We start from the raw sequence: 18,710 nt of genomic DNA, 5'->3' as shown, positions 1-18,710 counted from the left end.
AAAGTGACACTGTGTGCTCATTTGCATGTCATTTCCCAGAATCCCTTGCTGCAGTGGAAGTGCTGTATGCTGGGTGATAATGGGGAAAGGCGGGGTTGCAGACCTGCCTAAGACATGCAGGTGAGCATACAGTTGTATTTGCATATATATATATATATATATATATAACGACAAACCTATACATTTGCTCGCCCCGGGCGAGTGGATTTAACCCCCGGGCGAGTAAATATTGGCCCAAGCAGCACACGTTTGGTACTAGGTGGCGAGTAGATTTTTTTGTGTGGCGAGTAGATTTTATATATATATATATATATATATATATAACCAATTGATTGCTATCCCAAAGGGAGAAGCGCAGGGATTCACTTTCTGTTTTGCACATTTTGTATGGCCAAATCCTTCACCAGCTGCATGCTCCTTATATGGAGAAGCGCGGTGATTATATATTTGTTTTACATTATAAGTAGGGAGGAGGCAGGTAACTACAGGCCAGAGGGGAAATTCATAGAAAAATTGCTAAAAAGATAGTATTATTAAATAACTTAAGTCCCATAACTTGCATGATTCCAAGCAGCTTGTATTTGCTGGGCTGAACTAAGGTCAAACACTTCTGATCGATATTTTTCTGGATGATTATGATAAGAGATCCGGGTGGAGAACTTGTTTATCAGTATTTTTCAGTGGCTAAATGAAGAAGGCATTGGATGAAGGAGAGGCAAGTGAGTGTTTTCAGTATGGGGAGTAGATTCAGAGGAGAGCAAGTAACTAGTGGAGTGCCTCAGGGATCTGTACTTGAACCGGTGCTCTTTAATTTAATATATCTTTATTCGTCACATTACAGATGGTCATGTTTTCAGGATATCCCATCTTCAGCACAGGTGGCTCAATCAGAGGCTCTGTCTTTGACTGAGCCACCTGTGCTGGAGCTGGGACTGACTGAGCCACCTGTGCTGGATCTGGGACTGACTGAGCCACCTGTGCTGGATCTGGGACTGACTGAGCCACCTGTGCTGGAGCTGGGACTGATTGAGCTACCTGTGCTGGAGCTGGGACTGACTGAGCCACCTGTGCTGGAGCTGGGACTGACTGAGCCACCTGTGCTGGAGCTGGGACTGATTGAGCCAGCTGTGCTGGAGCTGGGATAACCTGAACTGTTGGGTTGGGCTTGAGGACTGGAGTTGAGCACCACTGGTCTACATAAAACGTATCAGGATAGACTCATGGACCTCAACATTTAGAACTTGGAGGAGAGAACGAAGAAAGGGGGGGGGGTTACTGAAACGTTCAAATACTGTGTGTAAAGGATGAGGTAAACCTATTTTAGAGCACACAGTTCAGTCAGGTTTAGAGGAAATGTGAAGCGAGAGGGTATTACAGTAAGGGAATTCAAAATTGTCGAGGAACAAATAAGATCTGATGTTTTGCAACAGATTGGAAATTGGGTGTATTGAGTGGGCCCCTTTTTTTATCTCCTGTCAAACTCTGTCTCTGTCGTCGTGCTCGGTCCTTTTGAAATCTGTTCCTCTCACCATAGGGTGACTCAGTGATGCAATAACATCCGTTAAGGTATACACCCGCATCTAATAGACTGAGGAGCTCTGTAGTCCTAGGGTTCACCAGCAGATAAATTTACCCTACCTTGTTTTTTTTAATAAGGGTTTAGTGAACTTAAATGTAAAGGTGTGTGTGTCTATACTGTACAATAGGATATACATGTTTTGACCTCACTACTTTTTTTTCCCCCTTTCTTTCATTGATCTTTAAACTGTGTTTTTACTCCCAGAAAAAAAAGAGCCTAGGACTGAAGTTAGCTTTGTGAAACAACGGTTTTTCGAAGACCCTTATCTGAGAGGCTCGGGATAATAGTTTTGTTGAGAAGCCTCAGACGTTGGCATTTAAAACAGGTCTGTGCTTTATGGCGGGATGGAGCAAGTTAGGCCGCGTCCATAGTGGATCAGACGGCGCGAGTGCCAAATACAAACAACTGGAGGCCAATGCGCGTGTCCATAGATCGTGCACGTGAGCGCCGAGGCGGCCAATGCATGGCGAGACAAACTTGTTTGAATTTGCAGCGCGACGGCCAGGTTATGTGTGCGGTTCAGCCAATGAGGGCGAACTGCTCACGTGACATCACGGGCACGCCCACCATAGTGCAACATTGCAGGCCACGGATCTCTTAAAGTACAGACAATGCGCTCGGTCGCGAGCGCGCACCTACTATTGAGGCGGCCTTAGAATAAATGGCAGAGGTTGCTGCGTGTACACTACTGTAGGCTTTGGGCCTATTAAAAATCAAATCAAAAACAGTTGTGAAAAGTTAAGAAATAAGGTTTGTCATCTTTTATAAGCATCACAATGAGATTCATTTCGTGATGGTTACCTTTTTGATTGGGGCTGGGGGGAGGGGGAATTGTACCTTTAAATTGTCCACTTGTGAGAGATGCTTTGAAAAACTCAACTTGCCAGCTGTGTGTGACATATTTACAAGGCAACACACAGAGTAAACCAGGACAATCAGCGCATCACCAGTGTGAAAGGCAAAAGGCTTGGGGAGAGGGGGTGCCGGATACCGTAACACTGTGGGGGAGGTGACTGAGCCTTGGACAAGGTGAGGGTCAGGGTGGCTGGCGTTCTGCCTGGATGAGTGTGACTGGAATAGAACATAATGAGGGTGTGTCCAAAGAGTAGGTCAGGTGCAGTGGGTGCTCGGGGTGGCACATGCCTAGATGCAGGCATAAGCTCAAGGGTAGAGATTCCCAGGGTGGGGATGCCCAGGATGCAGGTGGTGGTCCTGCCTGTGTCATTGACCCTCCTTTTTATTCACTTCAGATATGATGCCTCTTCTTCACAATTACATCACAGTAGATAGAGACTCTGCTGTCAAGCCCCAAACACCTGGAGATTATTTACACCATGTGTAAGAAGGTGAGCAGCTGTGTGTCAGTTGGACAAATGGAAAGGAGAACACACTGGGTGGGAGCACGGTGGGAATTAGGAGCCTGTGATTGCATGTGGGGGCTGAGCAACAGAGAATTTTACAAGTAATGTTTTCCACCATTCAGTTAAGCTTTGCAAGCAGTCTGCTTAGACATTGTTTTTGGAGGGCTCAATACTTGGATCATGAAGGGTCCTGCAATTGCGGTGTAAGGGCAGAGACTGTGTGTGTTTGTGAGGGGGTGGGGCTCTGGTGAACTGTCATTTTGGTTGTGAGGCAAGAAGGGGCTTAGGGCAGCAGTGGGAGGTTGAAGGGGGTGAGGAAGAGGTGTAGCCTAGTGGTGCTTCATTTCCACCCCTTTTGTGTCAGGTACTGACAGGGGAAGCCGGGGAAGATGCCGAGTGCCACGCAGCAAAGCTCCTGGAGGTCATTGTCTTGCACTGCAAAGGCCGAGGAATTGATCAGGTAATTTGGAACTGGGTGCTGCTAAGGCTCATTGCCCACCCCACTCTGAGACATGCTGTCCATACTTCATTTTTTCGGATAAAGTTTTCACACTATGAGCTCTATGCACAAAGCGCCGAAAAGTTTTTTATCGCCACAAAATGCTTTTGGTATTCAGTAAGCGCCGAGAATTTGCCAAAATCGGCATTTTTTTGACCCGATAAAAAATTATCGGCAGGCGGCTGGCGAGAAGCCACTTTTCAGCACCTTTCGCCACTTTTTTAAATCGGCTGTATTCTAGTAGCCCCGATCCTGTTTTCGGGAGCTGATCGGCAGTCTCGAAAAGCTATTTTTTCGGCAAATCGTCCCGCCAACTACAATTAGTCCTTGTTACGTGTGTGTGTATATGTCGGATCTAGAAATAAAAGCCAGGTGTGAATCACTAGTTTCCTGAACCCCATAACCAGTGTCTGGACGTCCCCGCTTCACAATATCTGAAGCAGCAATCCCGCCTGTGATCTTGCCTGATCCGCAGTCCCTCAATGTCCAGGTACCCTCATTCCCGCAATGTTATACATTGGAGGGGATGTGTTCCCTACCTGTCTTCCGATGTCTTCCGTGTGAAGCTTGAGTCATATTTGGAAGAAAGCATTATAGGTTATTTCGGTGTAGTATAGGGCAGTTAAGATATATAGGGTAAATAAGATATCCAGATCCAGAGTGTGGGGGCGAGTGAGAGAGAGTGGGGGGGAGAGAGAGAGAGGGGGGAGAGGGAGAGAGAGGGGGGGGAGAGGGAGAGTGTGGGGGAGAGAGGGAGAGTGTGGGGGGAGAGGGAGAGAGTGGGGGGGGAGGGAGAGAGTGGGGGGGAGAGGGAGAGAGTGGGGGGGGAGAGGGAGAGAGTGGGGGGGAGAGGGAGAGAGTGGGGGGGGGGGAGAGGGAGAGAGTGGGGGGGAGAGGGAGAGAGTGGGGGGAGAGGGAGAGAGTGGGGGGGAGAGGGAGAGAGTGGGGGAGAGGGAGAGAGTGGGGGGGAGGGAGAGAGGGAGAGAGAGTGGGGGAGAGGGAGAGAGAGTGGGGGAGAGGGAGAGAGCGTGGGGGAGAGGGAGAGAGCGTGGGGGAGAGGGAGAGAGAGTGGGGGAGAGGGAGAGAGAGTGGGGGAGAGGGAGAGAGAGTGGGGGAGAGGGAGAGAGTGGGGGAGAGAGGGAGACTGACTGACTGGGTAGGTGACTGACTGACTGACTGACTGACTGGGTAGGTGACTGACTGACTGGGTAGGTGACTGACTGACTGACTGACTGACTGACTGGGTAGGTGACTGACTGACTGACTGACTGACTGACTGGGTAGGTGACTGACTGACTGGGTAGGTGACTGACTGACTGACTGGGTAGGTGACTGACTGACTGACTGGGTAGGTGTCTGACTGACTGGGTAGGTGACTGACTGACTGACTGGGTAGGTGACTGACTGACTGACTGACTAACTGGGTAGGTAACTGACTGATTGACTGACTGAGTAGGTGACTGACTGACTGAATAACTGGGCAGGTGACTGACTGACTGACTGGGTAGGTGACTGACTGACTGACTGGGTAGGTGACTGACTGACTGACTGACTGGGTAGGTGACTGACTGACTGACTGGGTAGGTGACTGACTGACTGGGTAGGTGACTGACTGACTGACTAACTGGGTAGGTAACTGACTGATTGACTGACTGGGTAGGTGACTGACTGACTGACTGACTAACTGGGTAGGTGACTGACTGACTGACTGACTGACTGGGTAGGTGACTGACTGACTGGGTAGGTGACTGACTGACTGGGTAGGTGACTGACTGACTGGGTAGGTGACTGACTGACTGGGTAGGTGACTGACTGGGTAGGTGACTGACTGACTGACTGACAGACTGGGTAGGTGACTGACTGACTGACTGACAGACTGGGTAGGTGACTGACTGACTGACTGACAGACTGGGTAGGTGACTGACTGACTGACTGGGTAGGTGACTGACTGACTGGGTAGGTTACTGACTGACTGACTGGGTAGGTGACTGACTGACTGGGTAGGTGACTGACTGGGTAGGTGACTGACTGACAGACTGGGTAGGTGACTGACTGACTGACTGACTGACTGACTGACAGACTGGGTAGGTGACTGACTGACTGACTGACTGACTGGGTAGGTGACTGACTGACTGACAGACTGGGTAGGTGACTGACTGACTGACTGGGTAGGTGACTGACTGACTGGGTAGGTTACTGACTGACTGACTGACTGGGTAGGTGACTGACTGACTGACAGACTGGGTAGGTGACTGACTGACTGACTGACAGACTGGGTAGGTGACTGACTGACTGGGTAGGTGACTGACTGACTGGGTAGGTGACTGACTGACTGACTGACTGGGTAGGTGACTGACTGACTGACTGGGTAGGTGACTGACTGACTGGGCAGGTGACTGACTGACTGGGTAGGTGACTGACTGACTGACTGACTGGGTAGGTGACTGACTGACTGACTTGGTAGGTGACTGACTGACTGACTGACTGGGCAGGTGACTGACTGGGCAGGTGACTGACTGACTGACTGGGCAGGTGAGTGACTGACTGACTGGGTAGGTGACTGACTGACTGGGTAGGTGACTGACTGACTGGGTAGGTGACTGACTGGGTAGGTGACTGACTGGGTAGGTGACTGACTGACTGGGTAGGTGACTGACTGACTAACTGGGTAGGTGACTGACTTGTTGGGTGGGTGGGTAGGTGACTGACTTAGGTAGGTGACTGACTTGTTGGGTGGGTGACTGACTTGGTGGGTGACTGACTTGGGTGGTTGGGTTGGGTGGGTGGGTGACTGACTTGTTGGGTGGGTGGGTGGGTGGGTGACTGACTTGTATTGTGTGACTGACTTGTTGGGTGGGTAGGTGTCTGACTGACTGGGTGTTGGGTAGGTAGGTGACTGACTGGTTGGGTAGGTAGGTGACTGACTGGGTGGGTAGGTAGGTGACTGACTGGGTGGGTGACTGGGTGGGTGGGTGACTGACTACTTGTGGTCTCTCTCTCCCCCCTCCCCCCTTACACACACACACACACACACACACACACACTCTCTCTCCCCCCTACACACACACACACACACACACACACACTCTCTCCCCCCCTACACACACACACACTCTCTCTCTCTCCCCCCCCTACACACACACACACACTCCTCCCCCCCCCCCTACTCACCGTGGATCGCTGTGGTCTCCGGTCTCTGTGACAGCCGAGGAAGCGGCAGGCCGGATGTCGCCCTCGGCCTCGGCGGCTGTCACTGCGGGTCACCGGGTGGGAGTGAGGGATCCGGACACAGGGGAGAGAGGAGTGGGGGGGCTAGTGATGCGGCTGGTCACCGGGTGTCAGACACGCCGCAACATGAGGGCAGCGGCAGCCTCAGCTCAGTGGCTGAAGATGGTGAAGGAGGAGACCATCTTCTCACAACAAGCTGATCCGAGCTGCCACGCGGGGTCACGGAGGCCGGGGACACGGAATTGGAGGTGAGATCGGGAGTGAGTGGGGAGATTGGGGTGTCAGGGGGGGTCACGGAGGCCGGGAGAGATTGGGGTGTCGGGGGGGGGGGTCACGGAGGCCAGGAGAGATTGGGGTGAGGGGGGGTCACGGAGGCCGGGAGATATTGGTGCGAGGGGGGTCACTGAGGCCAGGAGAGATTGGGGTGAGGGGGGGTCACGGAGGCCGGGAGAGATTGGGATGGGGGGGGGGGGGAGCGGATGGCCCGATGGGAGGGGGGAGGGGCGACAGATGGCCCTGCAGGGGCCTGAGGCAGACAGGCGTGGAAGGGGCTGGCTGCCGGAAGGGGGAGGAGTGGAAGCGCTGAGGAGGGAAAGTTGCTGAGAGGCGGGGGAGGAGCGAAGGCACTGTTCAGAGAGCCGGAGGTTAAATCCACATGCCCCGGGCGTGTAAATGTATATAATTGTCGAACACTGTGTATATATATATATATATATATATATATATATATATATATATTACCCCAACAACCCCTATAACCCCTAACATACACATATATGCACATCAATGATACTATAGGCCGGCAGGGGCCCTCGGGTGTTACCCGCAGGCCTGCAGTACCAATTATGTGCCCCCCCCAAAATTAATGTCAAAACACATACATACTTATAAATAAATAACCCCCCCCTTAACACATACAGTATAGTAATGGGCACAATTACTATTACCCACAAATGGATAATAGTGAATGTGCCCATTTTAAATACATAAACACCAATCAATACATTAAATACAGTACGTATAGCACTCACCCATGTCCGCCTGCCACGATGAAGGCCATCCTCATCTTCATCCTGTTCATGCCCCCTCCGCTGCTGCAAAACAGACACAAGAATGAAAACATCCAATGTAATGTCCCCGAACCCCTTAATCACCATAGCGGTTATTAACCGCTACAGTCATTAAGGGGTTAACCCACCCTCAACCACCACTCGGGAGGCCTACATACCCTCCCACACTAACCCCCCACCCTTTGAGGCCTAACCACCCTCACCCACTATCCACAAGGGAGGCCTACCCACATACCCTTGGGGCCAATAACCCCTCCCCCCACCCCCAGTACCCACAATAAAAACAATACACAGCCCCACATTAAACATCATTATATTTATTCAATACATTACCCACCCCCTGTGCCCCCCCATAAATACACGATTTATTCTTTTACATACAGGGTTCATACCCCAGCCCCACGCGAGTCCCCGGCGGGCTGGCGGGTCACCTGACAGACCTACAGGGTACCAGCAACTTGTTTCACACAGGTTCTGGAGGCCTGTTGGTGGGTCCGCCAAGTGCCATGGCCCCTAGGTGGTCTCATTGGGTCACCGTGGGCCACAATTGGGTCCCCACGGTAGGCCCGTGGATGTCTGGGATCCCCGGGTCAGACCCACAGGTGTCTGCGGGGCCTCGGGTGGTTCACACGGGGATCTGGGGAACTCACGAGTGCTCACTATGGGTCCGCGGTGCCCCCACGGATGTGGGACCACCGGTTCTTCCCCGCACACTACGGGTCCGCGGTGCCCCCACGGATATGGGACCACTGGTTCTTCCCCGCAGACTACGGGTCCGCGGTGCCCCCACAGATGTGGGACCACCGGTTCATCCCCGCAGGTGTCACCCGTGGAACCACCAGCCTGATACCCGTGAGATACCCGAGGATACCGCAGGTGGTCTCCAGAGGTCTCACGCAGAACCAAGGAACCAACCCTGAATGTAAAAAAAATAAACCTGGCCTATACATTCAATACATACATCCCCCCCCCAACACCTACAGTACAATAATGTGCAAAATAACTATTATCCAGATAGGGATAATAGATTATTTGCCCATTATTAAACACATTAACTAGCATATTAAAATAAATAAAGTACTACTGACCTCATCAATAAGAAGCCCCCGTCGCCAGCAACATTCTTGTCTTTCGTTGCCCACAAAATACATAGCCAATACATAGCCAATACATTGCAATTACATTCAGATATTAATTAACCCCTTAAACACCTTATCGGATAATAACCGCAAAGGTAATTAAGGGGTTAAGCCACACTGGCCCGATACCCACCCTTCACCCAATCATTTGTACAGTGGCTTCATCATGCAACTATATATATATATATATATATATATATATATATATATATATATATATATATATATATATACACTTGCGACACACTTTATTCGAGCTCGGCTAGTCCCACGAATTCGGGTATACCCGGGTGTATTGAGGTTTGTGACTGTTTTCTGCCCGAGTGCATTTGGTTATTTTCCAGGCAGGGATTGAAGAATTTTATTCCCGCTGGCTGCAATACTGCACAGTATATATATATATACTGCATTACAATTCATGAATTTATGCCATCTGGTAGACACGCGAAGCACTGCAACCTATTAAATCCTAATCATTATCATTTAACAGATCAGCCGCCTGTCAGCCAGGAATGAACCCAGGCTGGGAAGGCAAACGCAACGGGGCTTGTCAGAGGTGAGGAGCGGCGCATTCCAGGTATCTGCCAGGTACATATTGGCTATTTGCTCGAATAAAGTGTGTCGGTGCAGTATACACACACACACACACACATATATATATATATATATATATATATATATATATATGTATGCACACACAGCTGTCTCTTACACATACCAATACTCCTTGTTTTTCCATCCCTATACACCAATAGGGACCACATAGTATCCACACACACTTTTAGTTATGCTACTATCTCCCACATTTCCACACCTACCCACACCATTTTTATTAACTCCCACTCCACACACCCCTTTTGTAAAGCACTGTATACACTGTGGGCTCTCCATTAATTTATATTCACACGGATACACACACACACACACACACATCACTTTCTTTCAGGAACCATTTAACACCTCTAGCCATAAATCTCATCTACACCCGGGGAAGGACAAGCACAGATAACATTCCAAGAGAGACTGTTTTTAAGTATTCCCTTTGTTTGCTTCATTCATTGTAACATCGCCGGAAGAAGAGATCAGTGTATCTCGAAAGCTCGCACAAATAAAAGCATTTCGTTAGCCACAGAACGGTATCATCTATTTATTTTTTGATTTTATATATATATATATATATATATATATATATATATATATATATATATATATATATATATATATATACACACACACATGATGAACCAATATACAAATAAATGTAGAAGGGTTATCAAAAACATGCTCTACTACAAATACCACTTCTCCATACAGACACAATACAATAAAATCAATTTCCTTTAATAATCCAATCTGATCTTCCAATCAAAATCCTCAAATGCCAATCAAAAGCCACAAATGCCACTGAAAACATTGCATTTACATTGTATACATGATGCATACAATCTATGTACCATATACATTCTGCAAATGAATGTTAACAATAACATATTCCAAACAAAATACCAATACATCCAAACAAGTATACTATTTAAACCAATCCAGTAACCATAAATCAATTAGCATTCATTAATTAAATCCCTAAACAATTTACATTCCATCCCTAACAATTAAACAATTAACTAATTCAATCGTTGAACAGAACAAGTTATCCTCTGATAAAATATAAGTACCAAAAAGAATACAATATACAAAAGCAAGCCTCACCCTGACCTAAAGTACACCATACAATAGCAAAAATTACATCTATCTAATTTTAAAATACATGATACACAGATTTATGCATAGCAGCATAGCCAAAATAATTTAAAACACAGCAAATCAAGCTTTTAAAACAACATCATTTCTTACCCTGTTTGCATATATCGATCTAGACATACATACATACAGTGGCAAGAAATGATATACCAAAAATAAATAAATACACATGTAAAAAAGCTTCAAAAAAAAGAACAAGTTAAATAAAATACATTTCTTTAGTTTACTTACCATTACTTGACTCACTCACCGACTCCCGTTGAACAGCTTACTCTTGAACCAATCCACCACGCACAGGAACCCATAAAATAAAAAACCATAAAATAATAAACATTGTGTGACAGGGTAAATAAAAGCCACCAGCTATATGCCTGGCAGACCTATGTTTAGTCTGCAGTGCAGCAGTGATTAGGTTAACTTCAGCTGGGAACCTCAGAACAATTAGTTGGATCCCAGCTGCCTAATCAAGGTGTGTTAAAAACCCCAGGCTGTAGACACATGTGGCCTAGCTGTTCAGGAGAGAGGAGATTACTGATAGAAGGTCTGTCTGTTGTATGCTATCTGAAACAGGAAAATCCCCTAAAACTCTGGAGAGAGAACAGCTTGATACGAGGTCTGTTAGCAAAGTACATGGTTTATGAACTGTCTGTCTCCTGCATAGAAAAGAGTAGTTGCCTTATTTTTACTCTGTCTGATAAAGAGAAACTGTTTTGTCTGCTGAAGAAAAATATTTTTTTCTTTTGTTTGCTGATGAAAAGCTATTTTTGTTTTGTGTGCTGTATAAATTAAGGCTAAATAAATAAGCCTTATCCAAAGAACCTGCGTGTGTAGTTGCATTTACCCTGCAACACATTGAAATAAAAATCCAAAACAATCCACGGGTCTTCTATTTGTAATCCATCTTCATCTGTATTCTTCTTTCTTTTATCTGCGGCTCTCTTCCGGGGTCTTCTTGTCTTCTTCGGCCACGTCCTTCCTCCTCGGCGTCTGCCTTCAAAATGAGATGACATAGGCTTTTAAAGGCCTATGACGTCACATTTTCGTCATGGTTCCCACGGCCCTGATTGGGCTGTGAAAACCATGTGTTTTGGCCGAGAAAAAAAAAATGACGTCACTTAAAGGCAATGAAAGCACAGCCAATCAGAATGGCTTTGCTTCAATTGCCTTTCAGATGACGTCATGAAAAGAAACATGGCCGGCCTCACATGGTACGGTAGCCAATCAGAGCGTGGGAACTCCATACCAACTCTGATTGGCTCTAGTATACCATGTGACAGAGGCTTGGGGGAGAACGGATGTGACGTCATTGAAAGCCTGTCACATGGTACTAGACCCAATCAGAGTAGGGATAGACTTCCCCTATCTGGATAATAGTTATTTTGCACATTATTGTACTGTAGGTGTTGGGGGGGGGGATGTATGTATTGAATGTCTGTGGGGGCACCGCGGACCCGTAGTCTGCGGGGAAGAACCGGTGGTCCCACATCCGTGGGGGCACCGCGGACCCGTAGTGAGCACTCGTGAGTTCCCCAGACCCCAGTGAGAACTGCCCGAGGCCCTGCAGACACCTGTGGGTCTGACCCGGGGCTCCCAGACATCCGCTGGCCTACCGTGGGGTCCCAATTGTGGCCCACGGTGACCCAAGGAGACCACCTGGGGGCCATGGTGCTTGGCGGGACCCACCAACAGGCCTCCAGAACCTGTGTGAAACAAGTTGCTGGTACCCTGTAGGTCTGTCAGGTGACCCGCCAGCCCGCCGGGGTCTAGCGTGGGGCTGGGGTATGAACCCTGTATGTAAAAGAATATATCATGTATTTATGAGGGGGGCACAAGGGGTGGATAATGTATTTAATAAATAGAATGATGCTTATTGTGGGGCAGTGTATTGTTTTTATTGTGGGTACCGGGGGTGGGGGGAGGGGTTATTGGCCCCAAGGGTATGTGGGTAGGCCTCCCTTGTGGGTAGTGGGTGAGGGTGGTTAGGCCTCACGGGTGGGGGGTTAGTGTGGGAGGGTATTTAGGCCTCCCGAGTGGTGGGTGAGGGTGGGTTAACCCCTTAATGACTGTAGCGGTTAATAACCGCTATGATGATTAAGGGGTTAGGGGATATTACATTGGATGTTTTTATTCTTGTGTATGTTTTGCAGCAGCGGAGGCGGCATGGCTAGGATGAAGATGAGGATGGCCTTCGTCGTGGCAGCCGGAAATGGGTGAGTGCTATATGAATTTAATGTATTGATTGGTGTTTATGTATTTTAAATACACAGGGTGTGTATGTTGTTTATTGCAATGTTTATTGGGGGCAAATGTCCCCAATAAACATGCTACTCTGTCTTAACCCCTTCATTGCCTTAGCGGATATCCGCTATGGTAATGAAGCAGCATTTATGTATTTTAATAATATTGTGCGGAAGCAGGGGGGCTCCTGAGATGAACCGCATTGCTTTGTTTCTCAGAGACCCCCTGCTACCCGAGTTACAAGCCCCGGTTTGGGGCATCGGTTACAGTGTCGCAGCCATATTTATAGCGGGCACGCCGCGAATGGGATGCTATAAAGATGGCGGCGACACTGCCACCCGATAACACGTACCGGGGCCTGTAACTCAGGAAGCAGGGGGTCCCTGGTCCACAAAGCAATGCGGTTCAGCTCAGGGGACCCCCTGCTCACAGTACACTATTATTAAAAATACATTCATGCTGCTTCGTTACCATAGCACATAGCCGCAAAGGTAAGGAATGATTGTTTATTTATATATGGGTTTTACTCATAGTGTAGATGTGCAGAGGGTCTCCGGAGCTGAACCGCTTTGGTTTCAGGTCCGGGGACCCCCTGCTTCCCAAGATACAGGCCCCTTTATGGGGTGCCGGTATCCCTCTGCTTTGTTTACATTCCATGGTCACGTGATCGGGACATTTAAATGCAGAGGGAAACCGGCACCTCATAAAGGGGCCTGCATCTCGGGAAGCAGGGGTTCCCCGGACCTGAAACCAATGCAGTTCAGCTCCGGAGACCCCCTGCACATGTACACCATGAGTCAAAGTTATTTTGATATGTTTTTATTTTGCCGATGTTTGCTCAGAGAGCGCGGCGGGTCTCTCTCTGCTGCAAACACATATCCGCAGAAACGGCCTATCGGAAGGATATCGGGAGTCAGGATTTTTTGTCACCGGCTCATCGGCGTTTTGCTTTTGCGGAGATTCGGCAGGGATCGGCATGGATTCGGCCCTTACGGAATACGGCGAGGGCAAATCGCCAAAATCATGCCTATCGGCAACACTTGCTGAAGAGATTTTTTTTGCGCTTAGTGCATGAGGCCCTATATTACAATTAAACACTAACCCTAGCCGTGTGTGTGTGTCTTTCTCTCTTTCTCTCTCTCTCTCTGTCTCTGTCTGTCTGTCTATCTCTGTCTCTCTCTGTGTCTGTCTGTCTCTCTCTGTCTGTCTCTCTCTGTCTGTCTGTCTCTCTGTCTGCCTGTCTCTGTCTGCCTGTCTCTCTCTGTCTGTCTCTTCTCTCTCTGTGTGTTTCTCTCTCTCTCTGTGTTTCTCTGTCTCGCTCTGTCTGTGTTTTTCGATCGCTCTCTCTCTCTGTTTCTCTCTGTATCTCTCTCTCTCTCTCTCTCTCTCTGTATCTCTCTCTCTGTATCTCTGTCTCGTCTCTGTCTCTCTCGTCACTCTCTGTCTCTCTCTGTGTCTCATTTTTTTTCATTCCCCCCCCCCCCCATCTGCTCTTCCCCCATTTCTCATGGTTAGGTTTGTTATCCAGAGCTGTTAATTACGTACTATTTCTAGACATTTTTCGCATGCCGTTTTTTCCATCTGCATTCAAAGTTTGCTCTCTCTGTTAGAAGCGTAAAGATTTCAAACTTGCCCTGGATATCAAAATAAACTAATTATTTTAACATGCAGTGACTCTATTATATGTTTGGTAGATACAGTATATACATATTTTACTGTGATTTTATTGCGTGTGTGTACTGAAAGATTTTTTGGTTTCTTTCTACTTTGATCAGATTGGTGAATAAATTGTACAGCAGGCATGAATCTAAAACCTTTTCGTAGAAGATATGTGCTTGTAACTGTTATTTGCCCATGTATTCTCTATAATTATGGAACATGTCAAATCCTAGTCCTTTATAAATAAGGATTCTGGGTTGTGGAGTAATGCACCTGTTATTTTGTGTTTTACCCACCGCATTACAGTAGTGTGTGTGTGTGTGTGTGTGTGTGTACTGGAATTCCCTTCCCCTCAATACCACACTGTCTCTCTCTGGCTCTCTCCACCTTTAATGCCTATCTTCATACAGGCCCCCTTAATGAAGTATTTGGGTAGCTCCCTTGGCTAGTACTATACATCTCATATACATTTACAATCCCTCCTTGCAGTCGTACTTACCACAACACACTCCTACTGTGTCTGCAGGTTCTTCCTACTTGCCAGTTAAATTGTAAGCTCTTCGGAGCAGGGACTCCTTTCCTAATGTCATATTATATTCTTATGTATCCAATTATGCTATTTGTATTGCTGCTGTAAAGCGCTACTGTATGTACATGGATGGCGCTATACAAATAAAGACATGCATACGTACGTTATAAGGCTAGGGAGATAGAAGAGGGCTTTGGCTGTGCTAGCAATTGCTGCACATGGCCACGAGAAAAAAGGGAGCAGCCAGAGGAAATCACACCTTTCCCAGGTGTCAGATCACCAAGTTTACACACTAACTGAAGCAGTATTTAAAAATACTTAAAGGTGTCATATTTGGGTAAAAAAGCATCAATCATCTAGATGTAACCCATTGAACATGTCACTGGCATTAGTTCACTTTAAAGTTCTTCAGGACCAAACCTTTGTGATATATGTAATATAATTGTATGTATATCTTTGTTTATATAGCGCTACAAGTGTACTCGGCACAAAGAATACAGTACAGGGAATTATAATAATACAATAAGTGCAGCAAAATCAGACAATAGGAAAGTAAATCCCTGCCTGAAGAGCTTACAATCTAAATGTGATGTTGGCAGACTTGCAGAGATAGCAGATGAGGAAATAAGTGCTGTAGATGGCAGTGCTTGGATTCAATGGTTGGTAGGAGTGACTGTGGGTGTGGGACAGTAGCCGTGAGTGCAGGCTCTTGGGGTGCTTGATTTGTGAGGCGAGTTTTAAAGGTTAGTCAGTATTAACACAATTAGCAGGGGAAGAGGTGGCAGAGAGGCGTGGGCGAGAGCAGGTGTGTATATGGCTGGGTAATATTTCATTTATTCCCACATTTGGCTTTCAACATTTAGATTCTAAGCTCTGAGGAACAGGGCGCTCATTACCTTTTTGTATTTCTTTGTGCTTTTTTTGTCCGTATTTGGTATGTTATTCTGTTTGTCATTGATATCATCCTGTTCCCCCATTGTACCGCGCTGTGGAATATGTTGGCGCTTTATACAGTGATAATGATAATAGATGGGTCACATATACCAGAAGACATTCCTAATCTTTGCATTCAAATAGCTCTTTGGGCTCTCTGTTCCGCTGCTACCCTGGAAGTCTTTAATGCATTTAGTGAGTGGCCGTGTCTTTTTCTTTAGTGTATCCCGCTCTTCGTGGAGGCCGTGCTGGAGAGATTAACACGAGGCGTTAAGTCCAGTCAACTGCGGACCATGAGCCTGCAGGTGGTCATTGCATCTCTGTATTATAACCCAGCTCTGCTCCTGAACACCTTGGAACAAATTCGCTTCCCTCACAGCTCCGAGCCCATCACTGCACAGTTTGTCAATCAGTGGGTGAATGATACAGACTGCTTCCTGGGGCAAGTAAAGCTGACCGTTTCAGAACTTCATATATGGAGGGTACATGTGTGCATTGATCGTGTCGCTGTGATGTGTACTGAAGATTCTCTTGCAAATTATGACCTGTCGCCCATCTTAAGGCAACAATCCCCACTACTTAACCTTGTTTTTCTGCTGTTTTTTTTTTTTTTAACAAACTCTGAAACTGGAGGGTCCCTGTAGCTTGGGGGTAGGGGACGGTGGAGGTGGTGTGCAATTCTTGTCCTCAAGGGCCACCGGGATAAGATTATTTGGAAGGAGTAACAGAGCACTACTGAAATTATCCAAAATTGAAAAAAATAACTATTATGAAAGGGAAAGTGTGTTTTCCATTAAAAAAGTTATTTATTGGTCATGGGACAGAAATGAGCAGTGGTGTTGCCCCACCAACGCGTTTCGCACTTAAAAAAGAGCTTTCTCAAGGCATCCATTTTCCTAAACTCAAGGGCCACCACCAGGTTAGGTTTTCAGGATATCCCTGCTCTTTACAGGTGTCTTAGTCATTATGACTGAGCCACCTGTGCTGAAGCAGGGATATCTTGGAAACCTAACCTGTTGGTGGCCCTGTAGTACTGGAGGTGGACACCCCTGCTGTAACTGAACCCTAACCCCTGGGTTCCTGAGATATTTCCCATTTTGGTACCTGTATGTTTGGACCATTTTGTGTAATCCACATGGCTGCCATCCAAGGCTCACTCCTTCAGACCAAATAGGAATCCTCAATGTCATCAGGGCAGGACACAGCGGCTTCCTATTGGACGAGTCGGTTAGCTTTAATTTTACTGGCACATAAAAAGGTAAGTATCACGGGTACCAGGTGGTCCCAGGAGCTAAGAACAGTATGGATCCGCACCAGTGGGCACGTTGGTTCAGATTTCGGACAAAGAAAAGATTCTCAATATAGGGGGTATGCTGCATTAATGCTTCTATTGTATGCGTTGAGCCATCACTAATGGTGATATTTGTGATGTATGTGATGAGTCGCCACTCGTGCTGGGGTTTGTACCAATGAGCCGTAATTCATGATAATGTGGGGAATTTGATAGAAGCTTCTTAGCAGTATTTTTTGTGAGGCTCTATGCACCATGTCTGTCTTATGATCTGCTGCTTGTCTTGTAGGCTGCATGACCGGAAAGTGTGTATAATAGGACTCAGCAATCTGATGGAGCTTCCAAACCGACCGCCATCAGTCGACGCTGTTGTTTCCCTCATTGTACCTTCGATTCTGCTTCTCTTCCTTGGGCTGAGACAGGTGTGTGCAAGCCGTGAGCAGCCTGACCAGCGGCCATCCTTGCAGGACCCAAAGACTGAGACTGAGGAAAACGGTAAGAACCTCTGGCTCACTCCTTTCTCAGGAAGGCAGACAGGCTCTGGGTGTACTGAGACCGACTGGTATACCAGGAATGTTCCGAGATGGTAATATATTTGCAACATTAGGAAAAAAGCACAGCCGTGACATCCCAGAATCCTCTGTCCTCGGTCCTAAGCACACTTTAATAATAAAGCCATCAATTATTGGGAAGATAACGATAGAGCATTAAGCTTGTAGTCTGGGAAAGACTAGCTAATCTTCACATTGGGATTCAGGATTTTAACTTGCCTTTGTCAACAGACTTCTTATTTTTAAACACTGTATGTAACTCCTAACAAAAATAATCTATTTGGAACAAAAAGATATTAAATGTTGCATTACAATAGAGAATTGCAGGCTTTATCCTGCATGTTAAAAGAAGCATATTAATAAGACATGGCTAGGGATCGATTTGTAGGGTTGTACTGTATGTAGCATTAAAGGGAAAACAAAGAAGGGTTCAAAGGATATACAGTACAATGGTAGTGTGTTTTTCTGTTGCTTATGTAAATAGTTTAACACCCCTACAGCACTCGCATAGAAAGAATACATGGTCATATTAAAACAAGTGTTACGTGAGCATCACAAAAAGACCATGTCTCGATTTTAACACATAAAATATTCACAGGGAATAAACTATCATTTAAAAAAATTCTGCGAAATAAATATATCGGAATTGCATTTGTGTAGCTGCAGCAATATTTGTAACACGTATGTGCCATTCTTTCCAGGAGATGGAGTTTGGGATTTGTGTATACAAAATGTGTGTCTGTTACTGCACGAATAAACCATTGTGAAGGATGGCATTTCATCTGTGTGTGTGTGCAAAACATTGGTCTGAGTTGAGCTTAACACAATATATGTGCCTTCATGTGTATGCATAGTGTTGTGTTGCATTAAGTCAT

At 46.8% G+C, this 18,710-nt stretch overlaps 1 pseudogene; it reads left to right on the top strand.

Moving 5' to 3' along the window:
• Nucleotides 1-18,710, top strand: part of LOC142486418 (importin-8-like) — a 58,976-nt pseudogene that overhangs the window by 23,086 nt on the left and 17,180 nt on the right.

This window comes from Ascaphus truei, unplaced genomic scaffold (genome assembly GCF_040206685.1).
Source record: "Ascaphus truei isolate aAscTru1 unplaced genomic scaffold, aAscTru1.hap1 HAP1_SCAFFOLD_852, whole genome shotgun sequence".
NCBI lineage: Eukaryota > Metazoa > Chordata > Amphibia > Anura > Ascaphidae > Ascaphus > Ascaphus truei.
The sequence above is the reverse complement of the archived record's forward strand: the minus strand, read 5'-3'. Positions and strand labels throughout refer to the sequence as shown.